The sequence below is a fragment of the Hippopotamus amphibius genome, chromosome 6 (assembly GCF_030028045.1).
Source record: "Hippopotamus amphibius kiboko isolate mHipAmp2 chromosome 6, mHipAmp2.hap2, whole genome shotgun sequence".
Lineage (NCBI taxonomy): Eukaryota > Metazoa > Chordata > Mammalia > Artiodactyla > Hippopotamidae > Hippopotamus > Hippopotamus amphibius.
In genome coordinates this window covers 162946062-162964330 of record NC_080191.1, presented here as the reverse complement: position 1 = coordinate 162964330, position 18269 = coordinate 162946062, and the positions used below count along the sequence as shown (strand labels likewise).

At 45.7% G+C, this 18269-nt stretch overlaps 1 protein-coding gene across 5 annotated transcripts in view; it reads right to left on the bottom strand.

Moving 5' to 3' along the window:
* Nucleotides 1-18269, bottom strand: part of LPP (LIM domain containing preferred translocation partner in lipoma) — a 687064-nt gene that overhangs the window by 642391 nt on the left and 26404 nt on the right. The window contains exon 2 of one of the 5 annotated variants that reach the window (XM_057738617.1): nt 5242-5530. The exons of the other annotated variants lie outside the window; for them this stretch is intronic. The gene's annotated coding sequence lies outside the window, so the exon portion shown is untranslated. The remainder of the gene's footprint in view (nt 1-5241; nt 5531-18269) is intronic. 5 annotated transcript variants of the gene reach the window in all.

The following is an 18269-nucleotide window of genomic DNA, read 5'->3' as shown; positions in this document are numbered from 1 at the left end:
AACTACACTTTAAAGTTCAAGTCTTGGGTCATATTTTGACTGGCCCCTTGGTAGAGTAATTTATATATTAATATAAACAGCATAACTGCCATTCCTTTTAAACTTCCTCTCCTCCTTCAAAATTCAAAAACAGTGTCAATCTCTCTAATTTTCTTAGAACAAAACAACTCTATTAAACACTGATCAGAAGACCTACCACTCACATAGCTCTCAAGCAGGTCACTTTACCTCTCTGAGCCTCCCTTTTCCCTACCATAAAAATATAACCCCAACTCTGCATATCTCATAGACCTATTGAAAACTCAAAATAGTGAAAACACTTAAGTATTACACAGAAGCAAGGTATCACCAAGAAGTTTCCCTACATTATAAATATACACCTATGAGCTTATCATACTATAAACTCCAATTATGCCTACATACACACATACAAGACAAATAAAACTCTGAGTGGCTACATTAACATTAGTATTTTAATTTCCAACACCACTATTCTTCCCGTCTCCCTACAAAAACCACAGAAGATGTGGCCACCAGACTTAAGTAGAGACTTGAAGGTGCAGGGCCAGGACATGAGTAAGCTTGGGAGATGGTACGGTTGAGGGCTCCATGGCCGTTCCACAGATGGGACAGAGAAAACATCCTGTATTGGACTGACCACTTACAGTTTAACAGTTAAAATCTCCTCCACCCCGCCCAGCTCCCAAGATCGGAATGGTAATAACTATTTGCTTTCATTCGGCTTTTGACGATGAGACGAAGAAATATTGGGGGAGATTAGAAAAGGTGTGAGGCTGAAATGAAGACTTCTTAGGGGCACAATTGCCAAATGGAGAGAAAAAAAATTAAGATGCTCAATTTGTGGGACTTCCCTGCTGGTACAGTGCTTAAGACTCCACACTCCCATTGCAGAGGGCCTGGGTTCGTTCCCTGGTCAGGGAACTGGATCCCACATGCATGCCACAACTAAGAGTTCTCATGCCACAACTAAGAGTTCTCATGCCACAACTAAGGAGCCCACCTGCCGCAACTAAGACCTAAGGCAACCAACCAAATAAATAAATAAATAAAATATTTAAAATTAAAAAAAAAAAAAAGATGATCAACTCGTTTCTTTTGCTGACCGAGGTCACCATCCAAAAACCTGACTTAAAAAAAAACTTCCTTCAAAACTCTGCAGCTAACTGAACAAGAATGAGGGCCACTCATAGACCCCAGACAGGAAGGAGCTCATCTGACCATCCAGCACCTAATTTTAGTGGGGAAGAAATAATAAGAAAAAGAGAAAGCGGAGGCCCCTAGATGGAGGAAGAGGGAAGGGGGGGAGGCGTGGCGAGAGCGGGTCACCCATGGAGTTATGTAAGTGGCACAGCAAAGCCGTAAACCCTAACGGTCACAATCCAAATCTTGTATTGTCTCCTTTTACGTGACCCCTGATTTGTTTAAAAGCCAAATTAAAAATTACCCACGGACTGACCCAGCCAGATAAAACTACTGACACACAGGTTGCAGAGTACAACGCCAGGAAAAATTTTTAAATACATAAACTTCACTGTAAATGCCATTTAATCCAAACTCTGTTCTATGAGCAAAAGACAAATCTTTGTTCCACTTGGCATTTCTCAGCCACACATTTTCCACAGCCAGTAAAGTTCTTCTGGCAAATCAGCCATCACAACCAGTCTCCACCCAACCACACATGTGAACGCATCACCTTTCTGTTCTGACCACACAGCAGAAGTCAGACTCGTGCCCTCATCTGCCAGGTTTTAAAGAAAAAGCAGAACACACTAATACATCCTGGCCTTGGAAGGCAGGGTCCATTTATAAAACATCACTGTTGTTGATTAACAAACACCTGTTATGTGCCAGGTAATTTTCTAGGCCTGCTGCCAATATTAACTCATACAACCTTCCCAACAAGCCCTATGAAGTAGGCACCATTATCATTATTCCCATTTTACAGACAGGAAAACTGAGGTACAGGCAGAAACAGAGGTAAACAGTGACAGAGCTGAGAACTGAATACAGGCCATCTGGCTCGAAGCCTGTGCTCCTTTCCTCCACGCTTTGCTGCCTCTCGGTTGGTTTTGTTTGTCCTCCTTGTTTTTATTGCTGGAGAGAACACAAACATTAATGGAAAGTAAGAAATAAGAAGGGCAGGACTACCGTGGTGGCAGAGTGGTTAAGAATCCGCCTGCCAATGCAGGGAACATGGGTTCGATCCCTGCTTCAGGAAGATCCCACATGCGGTGGAGCAACTAAGCCCGGGAGCCACAACTACTGAGCCTGTACTCTAGAGCTCATGAGCCACAAATTTTGAGCCCACGTGCCACAACTACTGAAGCCCTCGTGCCTAGAGCCCATGCTCTGCAACAAGAAGCCACCATAATGAGAAGCCTGCACACCACAACAAAGAGTAGCCCCCGCTCACCGCAACTAGAGAAAGCCCACTCGCAGCAGTGAAGGCCCAATGCTGCCAATAAATAAGTAACTTTATAAAAGATGAATAAATAAATATTAAGGGCACATGACCAACACACTCTCTCCCTAAAGTCAAGTGACAACAGAGGCCAAATCTTAACCAGGAATCAAGGTACTGACTTGCTCTGAGAAAGCCCTGTCACAAGACCAGATATACGCAGTGTCCATAGATCAGCATATTTTCTGTCACCATCAGGAGGCGGTCTCAGGAGAGGGAAGGCAAGTCAGAGTTTCAGGGACAGCAGGAGAGACAGACTGAAGCATCACTCCCGCGATGGGCAGGCTGAGGGGGCTGGGAGGCACGACGGAGGCTTCCTCCTCCCTTACTGCTGCCAATTCTTGGAGCAGGGGCTCCGATCCCCATTCTGCAGACCAGAACACTGACGCCTCCAGTTTTGTTACAAGTCACAAGAGAAGCACGCATTCCTCCCAGACTTCACTACGAGTGCATGGGACACAGTGGTGGAGGGGTGGACCGTTCAGGCTCTGCAGTCGGACAAATCCGAACATCTGCTGTGTCGGCAAGGATAAAAATCCCTACCTCCCAGGGTTACTGGGAAATCAGAGACAATGTGTGCAAACGGCCTAACACCTGGCCCAGGGAAGCTACTGCTGTCCTCCTCCCCTTATCTTCGGTTTCTGTAACCCATGGTCAATACAGTCCAAAAACATTAAATGGAAAATTTCAGAAACCAACAGTTCACAGGTTTTAAATTGAGAGCCATTCTTGAAATCTCACCCCCAGAGTGAAACACCCCTTTGTCCAGCTCTTAAGTCAGTAGCCGGCTTGGTTATCAGATCTACTATCTCCGTATCAGTGACAGTGTTCAAGTCATCCTTCTGTTACGTAATAATAGCCCAAAGCGCAAGTGTACATACTGATAATCAAAGGTGAAAGGTTCTCCACCTAATAAGGAAAAAAAAATTGTATGCTGAGGTTGCTAAGATCTACATACAGGAAGAACGAATCTATGAAATTGTGAAGATGGAAAATGAAATCCATGCTAGTTCTGCTGTCGCACCTCAAACTGCAAAAGTTATGGCTACAGTGCATGATAAATACTTAGTTACGATGGAAAAGGCATTAAATTTATACAAGGCATTTTGAGAGCAAGACTACATTCACATAAATTTTACTACAGCATATTGTTATAACTGTTCTATTTTATTATTGCTGTTGTTAATCTTTTATTGGCCTAATTTATAAATTAAAACTTTATCATAAATGTGTATGTATAGCAAAAAACATAGTCTATAAAGGGCTCAGCACTGTCCACCGTTTCAGGCATCCACTGGGGGTCTTGGAACCTATCCCCTGCAGATAAGGAGGAACTACTGTATTTTAAATAAAAATAAAAATTGCCTGACACACCCTCTGCCCCCGGATCTTTTCACTTCTCTTGTGGGAAGGATAACATAGATGTACTGCTCTTCTACCTTTCTTCCCTGCTCTTTCAGTGGAGCTGCTGTGCTCACTGCCGCCTGGGCATAAAATCCCTTAAGCCCCTCAAACATCCAGTCACGTCCTCTGCTGTTTCATACACTGGTGCTCTTATCCATGTTCTCCTTTTTTGCCTAGAAAGGTTTTTTTACCAAACTCCTATTCATATTACAAAACCCAACTCAAGCCTCCCTGAGCCCATGAAGCCATTCTAATCAAAGCCTTTCTAATCGTTCGTTCCTCTGTGCTTCGTGTGCACGTCAATCATTACACTGATGACACTAAAAGATAACTGAATAACCACATGCAAATCTGATGCTCACAGCACACAGAGATATGGCAACACGGATTGCTAAAATATTTAAATATGTCCTTGCTCAGTTTCTGTTTCGAGGCCCCCAAATGTCCTCACACCACCTCAATTTTCCCAATCCCTCCCTTAGGACCCCTTGAACCTCCCCACAATCCAGCAACAAAAAGATTCCCCATAGCGGAGCTAATGCCCCTTCAGGATAGGAGATTATACACATACACACATCACCTCTGCCTATAAGGACAACTCACCTCTAAACTAAATGTTGATTTACATACTTTTTGGAGCAGGACGGGTACTAATTACTGGGTAGGATGCTCCCTGGGGGTTGGAAGCACGCGATTTCTCAGAGTTGAGAACACTCCACACAAGGCAAACAGAGCAAATGACGAAGTGATTCACAATATCTCTTACAGTTCTCCCTCTTCAGCGAGGACTTGGCACATGGTAGGCCTTCCATAAGCACTTGCTGCCCGAGCGCCCTGCTGTGTGCAGCTTTGCAGTCAGACTCCGTTTGACTCCCGTCTCCCCCAGCTGCCTAATCCATCTCCCTGACCCCACTGCTGCCCCTCCAGTCCATCCTCACCCCCAAGGACACGAGCAAGAGGCCAGCTATCTGTTCCATGCCTCCAATTGTCTCCCAGTTTTGACAAATCCAATCCAAATGTTCCTGAGACTGCATGGGGGCGTCCTCATTCTTGACCTCCATCTAGGAATAAAATAATGACCGAGGCACACAATTCCTCAAAGTACATGAGGGGCAGTGAATAAGTGTAAGAAGTTACCCCTTTAAACGCTAGCCAAAGCTGTTAAAAGCAGCTCCTTATATTTTTATAACCTATTAGGGTCTTAAAAACCTTTCACATCAAATTGATCCACTTCCTTCTCCCTCATCATCCAGTGAAGTAGCAAGAACAGGGATGACTTCCTCCAACAGTAGCGATGGGAGGTGATTCCGCCACGTAACACAGCTGAGTCACATCGGCCACGACTGAATTCTAACCTCAAGAATCTCAATCCAGGGCTGTCTGGTTTCCTTGGGTAAGCGCGTCTCTTTAATGCAGTTTTATGGACCAGGATATGAAAGCACAACATACGACTCTCCCGATCGCTGTGTCCTCATGCTGCTGTCCTCTCCAGGGCAGCACCTCTCACTTTCTGAAAGCATGGATCTGTTTAGTTGTCTGTTGTCTGTCTCAGCCCCTAGACTGCAAGCACTCCAAGGTCATGGACTCTGCCCGTCTCTTTCATCACTATATCCCAGCACCTAGAACAGAGCCTGGCACACTTGACTGTGAAATAAAAAGAGGATTTGAAGTGAGACCCAATATCGACTCCCTCTACCCTCACTTACCAGCAGCCTAACAGTGGACAACTAAACCTCTCCAAGCCTCAGTCTCCTCATCCTTAAAATCCAACTAATGACACCTACTCCCCAGTGTGTTGGGGAGGAGTTTAAAAAAAAAAAAGAATATTTGCCAGTGCTCCACACAAGATAAGCAGCCAATAAATGTCATTCCCCTTTCTTTACCAGTCACCAGCTGTGCTTCCTTCATCCCCATCCACCCCTAAAGGTCTCCTTCTCCTATCGATCACCCCCATCTCCTGCAGCCCCAGGGCTACAATTACACCCTTCTCCACCTCTGAGCATCAGATCCTTCCTGTGGCTGGTGTCTACAAGGGGAACCCAGGCTGAGCTCACAGCTGCAAACAACCACATTTTCATATCTGCCAAGCTCTGACCTACTTCCCAGCCAGACCAAAGCAGGTGATTTTTTTTTTCCCCAAGTCATCCTGAACATAGGACATAACACAGAATCATGGGCTCACAGAGTTCAGAGCTGAAAGGTCTACAAAGCCCAGCCCATAAGATGCAACTCTCTTATTTTATAGATGTGGAATCTGTGTTCTAGAGAATGGAAGTGTCTTAGCCAAGAAGAAACCCCCCAAGTTCCCTGAAGACCAGTAACAACAGCATGGCTCCAGCTATACCCTAAGAAACGACCCTGGCTTGCCCACCACTTTCCCTCATCTCAGAAATGATTCCTTGTGTCTCAGAGCTTAAGTTCTTGCTGATTCCATTCCAGGCAAATGTATTCTCTCCACTGTTAACTATTCTGCATCTCTGTAGATGGTGGAAAAGTTCTCTAACTTCCAGCCCCAAGAACTACCGTTTACACACCTAGAAATAAAATCGCAACTGTTTTCAATTATAAGAGATGGTATAAGAAAAGACCAACAGACTAGAAGTGAGGAGGTATGAAGTCTAAACTTGGTTCTGCTACTAACCACTTATATGACCTTGAAGGAGTCCTTCTCCCCTCTGGGTCCCCTTTTCCTCATATTAAAATGGGGCTGTTGGAGCAGATGCTCTCGAAGCTGTGATATTCTGGATCTATGTGTCTCATCATCACCTTAGATATAATATTATCACCCACTATCCAAAATAATTGGACTGTGACTCATTAAACCCAGAATTTTTCCATAGTGTAACTGGGAATATGTCCTTTAGCATGTGCTCAGTGTTGCCAATGAATTATAAAGCTTTTCAAAAACAAGTGCTGGGGCTTCCCCAATGACGCAGAATCCGCCTGCCAATGCAGGGGACACGGATTCAAGCCTTGGTCCGGGAAGACTGCACATGCCTTGGAGCAACGAAGCCCGTGAGCCACAACTACTGAGCCCATGTACCACAACTACTGAAGCCCATGCACCTAGAGCCCGTGCTCCACAACAAGAGACACTCCCGCTTGCCACAACTAGGGAAAAAGCCCATGTGCAGCAATGAAGACCCAACGCAGCCAAAGCTAAAAAATATATAAATAAAAAAAAGGATCCCATTTTTATGTAATTATGACACAGACTTTGTAAATACCATAGAGTAAATGCTGCCAAACTGATGAAGTTTTAAAGTAATGCATGCCATAGGGTGACAGTAAAACAATAAGATGGTCTCATCAATACATCAAAATTTAGCCTCCTCGTGACTGTGGCTTTCTTCACAGTGGTTCCTTTATTCTAATAATTCTGCCATTCCTCAAATCCCTTCCTTATACACTTTGTGAAGAAGCAGCTGTAGATCTTGTAGAATATTCTCAATGGGAGTACCTCTTTGATTTTGGAGACAGATTTTGATTTTTCTAACAGTCACTGAGAGACAATTTCAGTGAATAAGGGAGATGATCCAGTTGCAGGTGATCATGCTGAATAATACTTGGCCAAGAAAATTATCACGTGAAGTTTGTGGGTGATAAGAGCATCACAGGCACAAGTCGCAGAGCCACAGCTGACCCCAGAGGACTCAATGAAAGAGGGTGATAGGATACTCCGTGGATTTCTAGGCAGTATCAGGTTTGCCATGTCACACTAAATCTTCCGAAAGCTGCCCAAAAAACTCAACGTGCTGATTCAGAGGTGGTAATTCTCTCCTGCTTCCTACTGCTCTTCTCCCCAAAAAGAAAAAAGTCTCTTAATAAGAAACACCAGGTGATCTCTATGAGAACCCAACACAAGCATAGTCATTGGAATATGTCCTCAAAGATGATGATGACCCAAGTTCCCCAGTTTTCTTTCCCTACTAAGCACTCATGAAACAGACTAATGAAAAAGGCCTTATGCATTAAAATGTTCACAACAGTGTTATTTAGAAGAGCAGGTAATTGGCAATAATCCAAGTCCAAAAATAGGTAAATGGCTACATTTTAAAACAGTACATTGACTCAATGGAATATAAGTGGCCATTAAAAATATGAAAATTATATGGGACTTCCCTGGTGGTCCAGTGGTTGAGACTCCACACTTCCACTGCAGGGGGCACGAGTTTGATCCCTGGTCGGGGAACTAAGATCCCACGTGCCCCGTAGTACAGCCCTCCCCCAAAAAAGAAATGAGAATTATAAAATAACCTTAAAATGTTCATGAATACTCACTGGAGAAAAGAAAAAAGCAAGCAAAACTGCCTAGTATGACCAAGTATAAGAAAGTCCTGGTAGATAATATTTGAATAATATACCTTCTTTTGAATAATAATGATCATGACTAACAGCTAATGGCATGACTCAGGACTCCCCCATGACAGCCTGGAAATATCTGAAGCTATGATAAAGACACAGGAGTTTAAAAAACAGAAGGCAATCAGAAACTCCAGAAAAAACAAACGACTGCAGGAGAAATCATGATGCAAATTTGGAGAAACCAGTCCAAAATGAAAGGAAACGTTGATGGAACTTCAAAAGAAACGCAGAATAGACACCAAGCAGGCAGGAGAGCAGTTAGAAAGACAGAAGATAGATAGGATATGGTAGGAAATACTTAATTACTTAATTTTCTTCTCCCAATCAAAAAAACACAACCCTCAAAATCCAAGAATATCAGCAACAACAACAAAAAGCAAGAGGCTCAGCACTGAAGTAAAACGAACAAGCTGGGATGATTTTAAGCAACTAGAGAAGAATTAGAAGGATCTATTAGATTTTGATGCTAACTAAGGGAAAGTTCAGTGCCCTGTGAGTGGCTTAAAGGTGGTGACCTCAGAAGCCTAGAAAAGGAAATGAAACCACAGCACATGACTTAGCCCTTGAGCAATATTTACCTAGAAATCATAATGTAAATGCTGTTGATTGCTTTCAGTTTTTGAAATCAACCCACAGACACAGCACAGAAGATTCAGTATGGTTACAAAACCTTATAAAAGTGCGTGTAGACATGTATCTGTTATAGAAGCTGGAGATGCAAAAGGTAACATAAAACATAACTGACAAATTTTAAGAGTAAAAATGAGAGAGGAAAGGTACAGAGAAACCTCAGCATCTTCATCTTACAAAATGGTGGGTAAACAGATACGACCAAAAGCTGAGAGGGCAAGGAACAGAGATGCATGCACATTATATAAATTTACAAAGGAAGCTAACCCAGAGAGAGTAAAAGAAATGACCCAACTGTCAAAAATTGGGACGGGGGATGGGAAGTGCCAGTGTGTATATGAGCTAGTCCTTGCCTATCATAAAAGCCAATAGGCACACCTAAAACTAATAACTTAAAAACTAAAGATAGAAGCATACTCTTTACAGATATGACAATAAACACTAGAAGAATTAAAGAACGAAAAATGGTTACAAGTGGGGAAAGGACTGGGGTAGGGAGAGATGGGACAAGAAATTCTTCTTCTTGTTTTTTGGGGTTTTTTAAATAAATATTTCTGTAGTGTTTTACTGTATTTTTACTATGAGCATCTACTTGAACAATTTTAAGATTTTGAAAAATAATAAAAATAATATTTCAAAGGAAAAAGGAAATGCTCCAGATAGCATGACCCAGTGGTCATAGAGGTCAAATGTGGAGGGGATTTCTCAGGTAAATCATCACAAAAGGACACTCTCGTGGAGATACTAAATGCACAACCGGTCCCCTTTTAAGTCACTTTGCCCCCTTTTAAAACCTCCCCTCCCCCCTTCTCTCCCCAAGCTCTTTAACTCTCTCCTAACATCTTCCTATAGAATTTTGAACACTCTCTGTCCCTCAGTTTTCTTCACTGGCTTCAAAATAAAAAGTAAACCCCAATGCAAACTTGAAAATGTAAAGAATCCCTGAGGAAACCCTAAAATCAACAGACAAGTCAGGTTGCGCAGTCCTGTGGCCTAGAAGCGCACCAGGGCCTGGAGGCTGGAGCTATAATTAGCTGCTTCTGGGCAGACAACAAGGACTCCTGTTCCCTGGAAAGGAGGTAATTAAAGGAGGCAGATTTCGGCCTGAGGTGGTAAGTCTCAAGGAACTGTGGCTCCGGGCAATCCCAGCCTGCACCCTGAATGTGGAAACAGGAACCCGCAGGCCTGACACTCCATTCCTAAACCATTTTTTCCTCTCTCCAGTTTCTAAGGCCAGGAGAATGCCAGCCATAAGCCCAATTACTTTTCTTTTTTTTTTTAAACTTTTTATTTTTAAATTTATGTATTTATTTATTGGCTGTGTTGGGTCTTTGTTGCTGTGCATGGGCTTTCCCTAGTCGTGGTGAGCAGGGGCTACCCTTCATGGTGGTGTGCGGGCTTCTCATTGCAGTGGCTTCTTTTGTTGCAGAGCACGGGCTCTAGGCGCGTGGGCTTCAGTAGTTGTGGCACACGGGCTTCGTTGCTCTGCAGCATGTGGGATCTTCCCAGACCAGGGATCGAACCCGTGTCCCCTGCATTGGCAGGTGGATTCTTAACCACTGCACCACCAGGGAAGTCCCCAATTACTTTTCTTTTGGTCACTTAAGACCCATTTACTGGGCTTCCCCTATGTATCACGTATGTGCTCAGTGCTACAGGGAGGGTGGGGGTGAGTCAGACCTGAACCTTGACCTCAGGGAGCTGACGGGGGAGCAGGAACATAACTTAGAGCACACAGCACCCCTGATAGACTTTCTCTCCGATTCCCGCAACCACCCTGCAGGGTAAGATGCTTTCCCCCTGTTTTACAGACGAAGAATCTGGAGCTCAGGGAAGAGAAACCACCTTCCCAAGGTCACAGACTCGTAGAGTAACTGGGCACAAACTCAAAACCAGGCTTCCCTAGCTCTAAAACCCAAGCCTTTTCTCCCTGTGCCACCAAAAGGGATAGGAAAAGAAGGCATCTCTGCAAACGGGGCAAAGGATATAGGCCAGTGACCACATGTGAACCTTTCTCAGAGCTCAGAGCAGCACTCTTACGGATTTCTGTTTTTAGGAATTTCCAAAATTTCACATTGCACCTGCCCTGGTGTTTAAAGGACTCCCTCTCATACCATCCAACACCTTAGATGTCACCAACTTAGAGTTTAGAGCCTTTCAAAACGTGGGCCCTGGCTCAGCATGTATCTCCCAGGGCTTTACATTCCACAGGGTCCTTGCTTTAAGTAGGGAAGGATCACACAGCATGAGCCACCAAAACCCCACAAGTCTGAGCTCCATCACCACAAACCTAAGGGAGGCAGTAGCTCCGGCTTCACACCCTTGACTCGCGTCTCAGCATCCACCCCCCTGAGACTCTCCAAATACAGCCAGGCTTCTCCGGTGAGTGGCCCAGGACAGCAGCTCTGCCAGGGACATATCTCTCCTGCACAGCGGGGCCTGCCTTCTGCAGTTCTGTGTCCATTTGCTAATTTTCCCTGCACATCCACCCAAAACTGCCCCCATAAACTTGATGGGGTGATGCCAAATTTCCTGTGCTTGGAAAGGAGAAGAGGCACAGGGGTGGGGAGGCTTCACATAGGACTGGATCATGACCTTGTCATGAAACAAAGATCTAAGATCCAATTCAGCTACCTGATGTACCAGTTTCCCCATTACATGCAGCAACTCCATGATTTAGGGACATGGCTTTGCTATCCTGTATGAAAAAGAAACCTAGAGTCTAGTGTGCAACTGAAAAAACACAGCCTAAGTTTTCTTCTAACATCACATCCACTGATCAGCTCCTCTTACCCCAACCCTTCTTGTAGACACATGGACGCTCCTGCCTCTTTGTTTGGACATCCTGAAATTGGAACCAAGGTTGGCACTGAGATCAGCTACTTAAATATAGCTGTGCCTTGTATGCCTTGGCCCACATTTGTAAGTTTGCTACACTTTAGCAAGTGTCCACCTGGCTGCCAGCTACACAGATACTCCCATGAGAATTTTCCGTGAATTCTTCAAAACTTTCTAGCCTAAGAATTTAAGGGGACTTCCCAGGCATTCTCACACCCGTCCTTAATGGTCTTTTACTACAACCGGAGGTAAGAAGTAACTTACATTGGGTATAAGTATATGAAGGCAGACAAGGGAGTCCTTCATTCACACCTCTGGCAAAAATGTACTGAGCAATTAATTCATGTAGGCACTATGCTGTGTTAAGTGCTTGCACACAGAGCTGGAAACACATGGAGGCTGCCCTCAAAATATTTAGCCTAAGAGCAGGCCAAGGACAAGCAAATAATTACACAAGTACTGGCACAGCAGAAGCCATGCCATCCACTGCTAATGCCCAGCCTCCTCACGGGTAGCAGTGCACATCTCCCATAAGCCAGCATCCCTGGACCACTCCCACAGATGCTAAAACACACTTCAGTTCTCCCGGCTGGAAGTGGGGGAAGATAAAGCACTTGATAGCTTAGTAGTACACAATGAAATCTATTTCATGCTGAAGAAAAGGGGGATGAAAAAATAGAGATGAAAAGGAACTTTTCCAAGAGCTTCTTCAGCTTTCAGTTACTAGAAGGTATCAGACAGAGAGACAAAGGCCAAAGTACGGGGAAGTTCCCAGCTCTTTCTGGCTCCACTCACCAAGGCACTGAATCCAGATCAAGACCAAGGAGATCGAAGAGATGTGGGACCCTTACACACCTCAAGCCTGCAGAGATAGTCGAGTCTTACCCAAACCTCTACCTACACAGCTCCCTCTGCCTGACAGGTCCTTGCCCAACCTCTCCTTCCAGCTCGCCCCTGCTCCTCCTTAGAGGTAAGCTCTGCTCAATCCAGCTACAACAGCCACACAGCAAAGTGCTAATGGAATTAGCTAAGACATCCCTGCTCTTTCTCCGCTACTTTGCAAAATAATGGTTTAACAGATCCCTATAACTTTCAGAAGAAGCCCCAGAGACTCACTCTTCCATTTCTTATCATCCAAGGCCCTCCACAGCAGGGCGCGACCTGCCTTCCCAGCACATAGTCAGTGAGCTCCATCTGAAGGAGTCTAAGCATGCTTGAAAGCCCAATTCAAGTCCAATACTGTAAAAGCACAATTCCCTGCTCACAGAACTAGCCCTTCTTCTAAGCCCATAGGACATACCCTTGTCCACTGTCCCCACACTGTCTGCTCTTGGAGAGTCTGTCTTTTCATGGAAGCATGTCCTCCCACCCCTCCTGGCCGAGGAGCTCCCTGTGGGCAGGTCCTCACATCCAGGACACCCCAGAGCCTGACAGTCGTGGTGTGGTTTCTTGGAGGCCCTCAGAATCCACCACAGCACAGCTCTCACAGCTGGAAGTAGGCCATACAAAATCAAAAATCCACCGCCTCTCCAGTGCTCAATATATACATTTTCACCTATTATACTTTTTATTGGTTTATGACTGGATCCTCCAGTTAGATTTACACATCTTGGCCAGTCGAATCCCCATCTGACAGTCTCCCACCAAGAGGCACAGTATGTCTCCCTGAACCCTTCCAAGGACCAAAAGTCTTTCGGCACTCATTTTTTGATATCTTTTACCATGTGTTCTTAGATATTGAGTTCAATCTATCTCTGTGGGCTTCCTGATTAAATCCCTAGGAGCAGCGGGTGAGAAGGGTTAGCACAGGACCATCTGGGGAAGCAGTGTCATGTGACAACTGAGAGCGTGGACTTTGAAATCAGGCAGAACTGGGTTCACTTCCCAGCCTGCCACTTGGATGGAAAGCATCAAACCCCGGCCTCTCATGGCTGTTAAAGGGTAACAGAAATAAAATTCAGGCAGAGTGCCTGGCACAGTGAGTGCTCGATAAAGGGCAGCTATCACGTACTTCGTTCTATTCCTGTTCCCCATCCCGGCCTGCCACGTCATCGGAGTGCTAATCGCACCCTTGACCTCTCCGTGATGCCCGTGCATCCTTCCACAGGAGGTCTTTGCAAAGCCCCAGCCAACATCCCGTTGTATTTGCCGCTGGCAGGCAGGACTGGAAACAAGGGCTGACCAGACTTCTCATTAAAACCCTGGCACCGAGGGGACAGTGACAGGTCAGGGGGAATGCAGATTCTCGAGCTGCCTTGAAGGGTGCTGCCCGCCCACCACTCTGCAGAGTGAAGGACATCAGATGCCACCTGGAGCCGTGGAGGGTGCTCAAGCCTCTCCGAACACAGCCCCAAACGCTGGCATCAGGAAGGAGGACAAAGGTGGGGACAAAAGGGGAGAGCAGCACGTCGCCACGTCTGTCCTCCACACCCAGGCTGCCGAGCCTCTCACCGCCCTGGGACACGTCTGTGCGGGAGACCAGGTGACATCTCTTCACCCAGTTTACCTGCCACCCATCACTGCAGGCTGGCAGCAGCTCAGGGGCTGTGTCCTCAGGCAGAAGACACGGGATCCCGTCCTGGCTTCCGACTAAATTCTAGGTGATCCCGGAGGCTCGGAGATCTCTTTGAGCTCACTTTCCTCATCTGTCTAACTGGATACTGGCTTAGACTGTTGGTTCGTTAACCAGGGAAGCCTGGCAAAAACACTTAGGGAATTTTCTCTAAGTACTCGGGACTGGGCTAGCTCTGAGAAATTCTGATTCAGGACCAGGCCGGGAGCTGTGTGTGTATATGTTTTTAAAATTCTCTGACGGATTCTAAAGCTTAAGAATCACTGGCCACGGTGGGCAGTGGCCAATTAGGAGTAAGCAATTAACAGATATAAACTACTATATATCAAAGAAACAATAAAGATTCACTGTGCAGAGAAGTATACCCCTTATCTTGTAATAACCCATAATGGAACATAATCGGCAAAAATACTGAATCACTACGCTGCACACCTGAAACTCACACAATGTTGTACAGCAACTACACTTCAACTTAAAAAAAAAAAAGAACTCAAGGGGGAAAAAAAAAGAATCATCGACCTTAAAGATTCCTACGTCCTCTCCGGCTGAGATCGCCACGGCTCCCCCTTGGGAAAATGTGTGTAAAGATCTTGGCACGGGGCCTGGAACACAACAGGTACTAATTAAGGTCTCGCTCCATCCACCATCACATCTACCCCCAGCCAAAAGCAATGGCAGCCATACAGGCTCCAGCAGGTAAGGTGGAGGCTGTGAAACAAAGTCTGTTGGCCAGTCACGACAGTCCACATCAGGGCACAACCATGGTCCACCCCCAAGAGGTTTCCACCCATGGAAAGAATGCAGAAGGGGTGCCTGCAAGTAAACATTTGCCCGGAAGAGCGCAGGTGAGCACTAGAGTGATGCTTCTCAAACCTTAATGTGCATCCCTGCAGGAACTCGTTAAGACGCAGATGCTGAGGTGGGGTTGAGCATCTCCATGTCAACAAGTCCCAGGTAATACTGATGCAAATGACCCAAGAAATAAGTCTTGAAAAGCAATGTTCTAAACACAGGCATTTGGAAGGGATAAACTCTCACACAAATCTGCTGAGCATCAACTGAGTACCACTCTGCACTGGGCTGGGGCTGGCAAGACAGAGATGGATAAGATGCGGGAAAGAGACATCTCAGCAAACATGCACAATAAAAAATGCTTTACATTCTACGTCAGAGGCAGAGCCAAGGGGTCACGGGCATTCCAGCAAGAAGCCATTCATAACATCTGGGCAGCATGAAACAGAAAACCATAAGGAGCAGTGAGGAGGTAGTTACCTTGTGGAGGAGAACAATACAAAATAGTATGCATGGCACGGCCCCACTTTGGAGGCTAGGACTGTAATGGTTCTAGCCAGCAATGGTTTTATATCTTTTAAAGCGAAAAAGAAGGAGGAGAAGGAAGAAGAAAAGGAGCAGGAGGAGAAGGAGGAGGGGGAGGAGGAGGAGGAAAGGATGTGACATAGACTGTATGAGGCCTGCAAAGTCTCATACATTTACTATCCAGCTCTTTACAGAAAATGCTTGCCCATACCTGGGCTAGAAAGATAGACAGATGCACAGATACGATACACAAATTTCACACTGGTTACTGCAAGTGACTACAGGTAGTTTTTTTATTTTCTTCTCTGTACTTTTCCATATGTTCCTAATTTTCTTCAGTGACCATAGATTATTTTGAAATTAAGGGTGAAAAAAGGTTCTTGCACTTTGAGCAAGCAAGCTCATGTCCAAGCAGTCTATCTTAGAAAATAATCAGAGGTGCAAATAAAGAATCTGGTGGAGGATGTTCATCACAGTGCTGTTTACAATGATGAAAAGTTAGAAACTCAAATGACAGCTACCAAAAAGAAAGATTAAACATTATGGTACATTCCTATGATGGAATAATACCCAGTCATCAAAAATTACATGTATGGGGACTTCCCTGGTGGCGCAGTGGTCGAGAATCCACCTGCCAATGCAGGGGACATGGGTTCGATCCCTGGTCCGGGAAGATCTCACATGCCGCAGAGCAACTAAGCCCGTGCACCACAACTACTGAGCCCACATGCCGAAACTACTACAGCCCGAGCACCTAGAGCCCGTGCTCCACAAGAGAAGCCACCACTCTCTGCAACCAGAGAAAACCTGCACGCAGCAACGAAGACTCAGTGCAGCCAATAAATAAATAAAATTAAAATTAAAAAAAAATTATATGCATGAAGAATTCCTAATGCCATGAGAAGGTGCTCAAAGCTCTACTGTTTGGTGAAATGGTAACATACCAAAAAACTGTATATACTGTAAGATGTCAAGTCAGTAAAATGCAAATGCACAAAAAAATAATAAAAATAACTAGTCAGGAATATTAAAAACAAACAGTGCTTGTATCTAAATTGTGGATTAATGAGTGCTTCTCATTTCCTCCTTTATTTGGTCCTATATATTTGAAATATTTTATTATGAGCGTGTACTGCTCTTAGAGCAATACTTATCAAATTTGGGCTTGTTTTATACTTTCACAACTTTTCCTGAGGAATTGAGAAGTTCAAGAGAAGAAGACATCCGTGCTATCTTTTAAGGGATGAGCAGGCGTTCACCAAATAGAAACAAAGGGCCCAGGGTCAAGAGGGAAGGACAAGCAAAGACACAGGCATGCAAGATGGGGTGACCAGTAACACACTTGCGGTAGCTGAAGCACAGAATGTGACTGGCAGGGGTTGGCAGGAGACACTTCGAGAACTGAGGCAAGCTCAGATGATGGCAGGGTGGAGGTGTGCCCAGGGAAGGATTTCAGCCACAGGCCATGGGAGACAGTAAGTGAGAAGGCAGAGGCCAGCTGGGATGCAGAGCTGGGGATTGCAGACGCCCGGGTAGAACATGGAGAAAACTGGTAGGTAAGTGTCTTCCGCTCCTTTCCACTCACAAAACGATTCTCCTTCATTTTCTCCTAACAGGACTGTGCGTGTTTTTGCACCTCCAACACACTCTTATCACCCCATGCATTGCCAGAGGCCATTCTGACTTCCTCCTAAAAGTAGACCCAACCACCCCTCTGCGTTGCTTCACAAGTTACTTCTTAGAGTCAGGCACAGATGCCGGGCAAAGGAACAGGTGCCGGGCAAAGGAACAGGTGCCATTCTGTCCAGCAGACCCAAGGCAGGAGGCTGAGTGGACAAGAAGGAAGAGCAAGAAAGCCTCACACGCTGGGAACAAGGAGGATGAGGTAAGACAGGGCCAGGATGGTCCCTTCTCCAGCCGGAGGTCATGATCTTGGAGGGGAAAAGAGGTTGCAGAGAGTCTGTGCTAAAATCCTATTCAAGGCTGGCTTCCCAGCAGGATGAGAAATGGGGTTCCAGTAAATCAGAAGGAATGGTGCTGGTGGGAGACACTCAGACCCACTCACGACGGCTTTAAATGGAAATATGAGAGCAAGGGAGGAACTTGGAAGTGCAGAACATACATTGGGCAAATAAGTGTGTCCCAGATATAGGCACCTCAGGGTACTCCGGAATCACAGGAGCTCCGGAATCACAGGAGAAGCCAGCGGAGAGAGACCAGTCTGGCCAGCCCTCCCAGCCTCCAGGGGCCCTGGGACCGAGGCAGGAAATGAGCTGCAGAGCTTGGCCAAGAGCCCGGGAGGAGATCGCAGGGCTGCATGGAGGGCTGCCCATCACAGGGTCACGGCTGAGCCAGAGAGGCAGGCAGTGCAAGAGGAGGCCGCTGTGGAAGATTCTGCCCAGCCTTCAGGGATGGCAAACTCAAAAGCCCTGGGGGTGAGCACACTGCCAAGATCAACAGGGAATGGGGAGGACGGTGACTCTGTAGGGCCCACATCAACGCTCTCAAAATGTCTCTCTCTTTTTCCTTCTTGATGGCCAAATATGTCTGCATGTCTGCAGAGCCACTGATCTGCAACCCTGACGGGCTCTCTCCACCACCCTGCTGCCAGGACTTCCTCTGTGTCTTACACACACCCCCACCCGGCACTGCTTCGCCCGC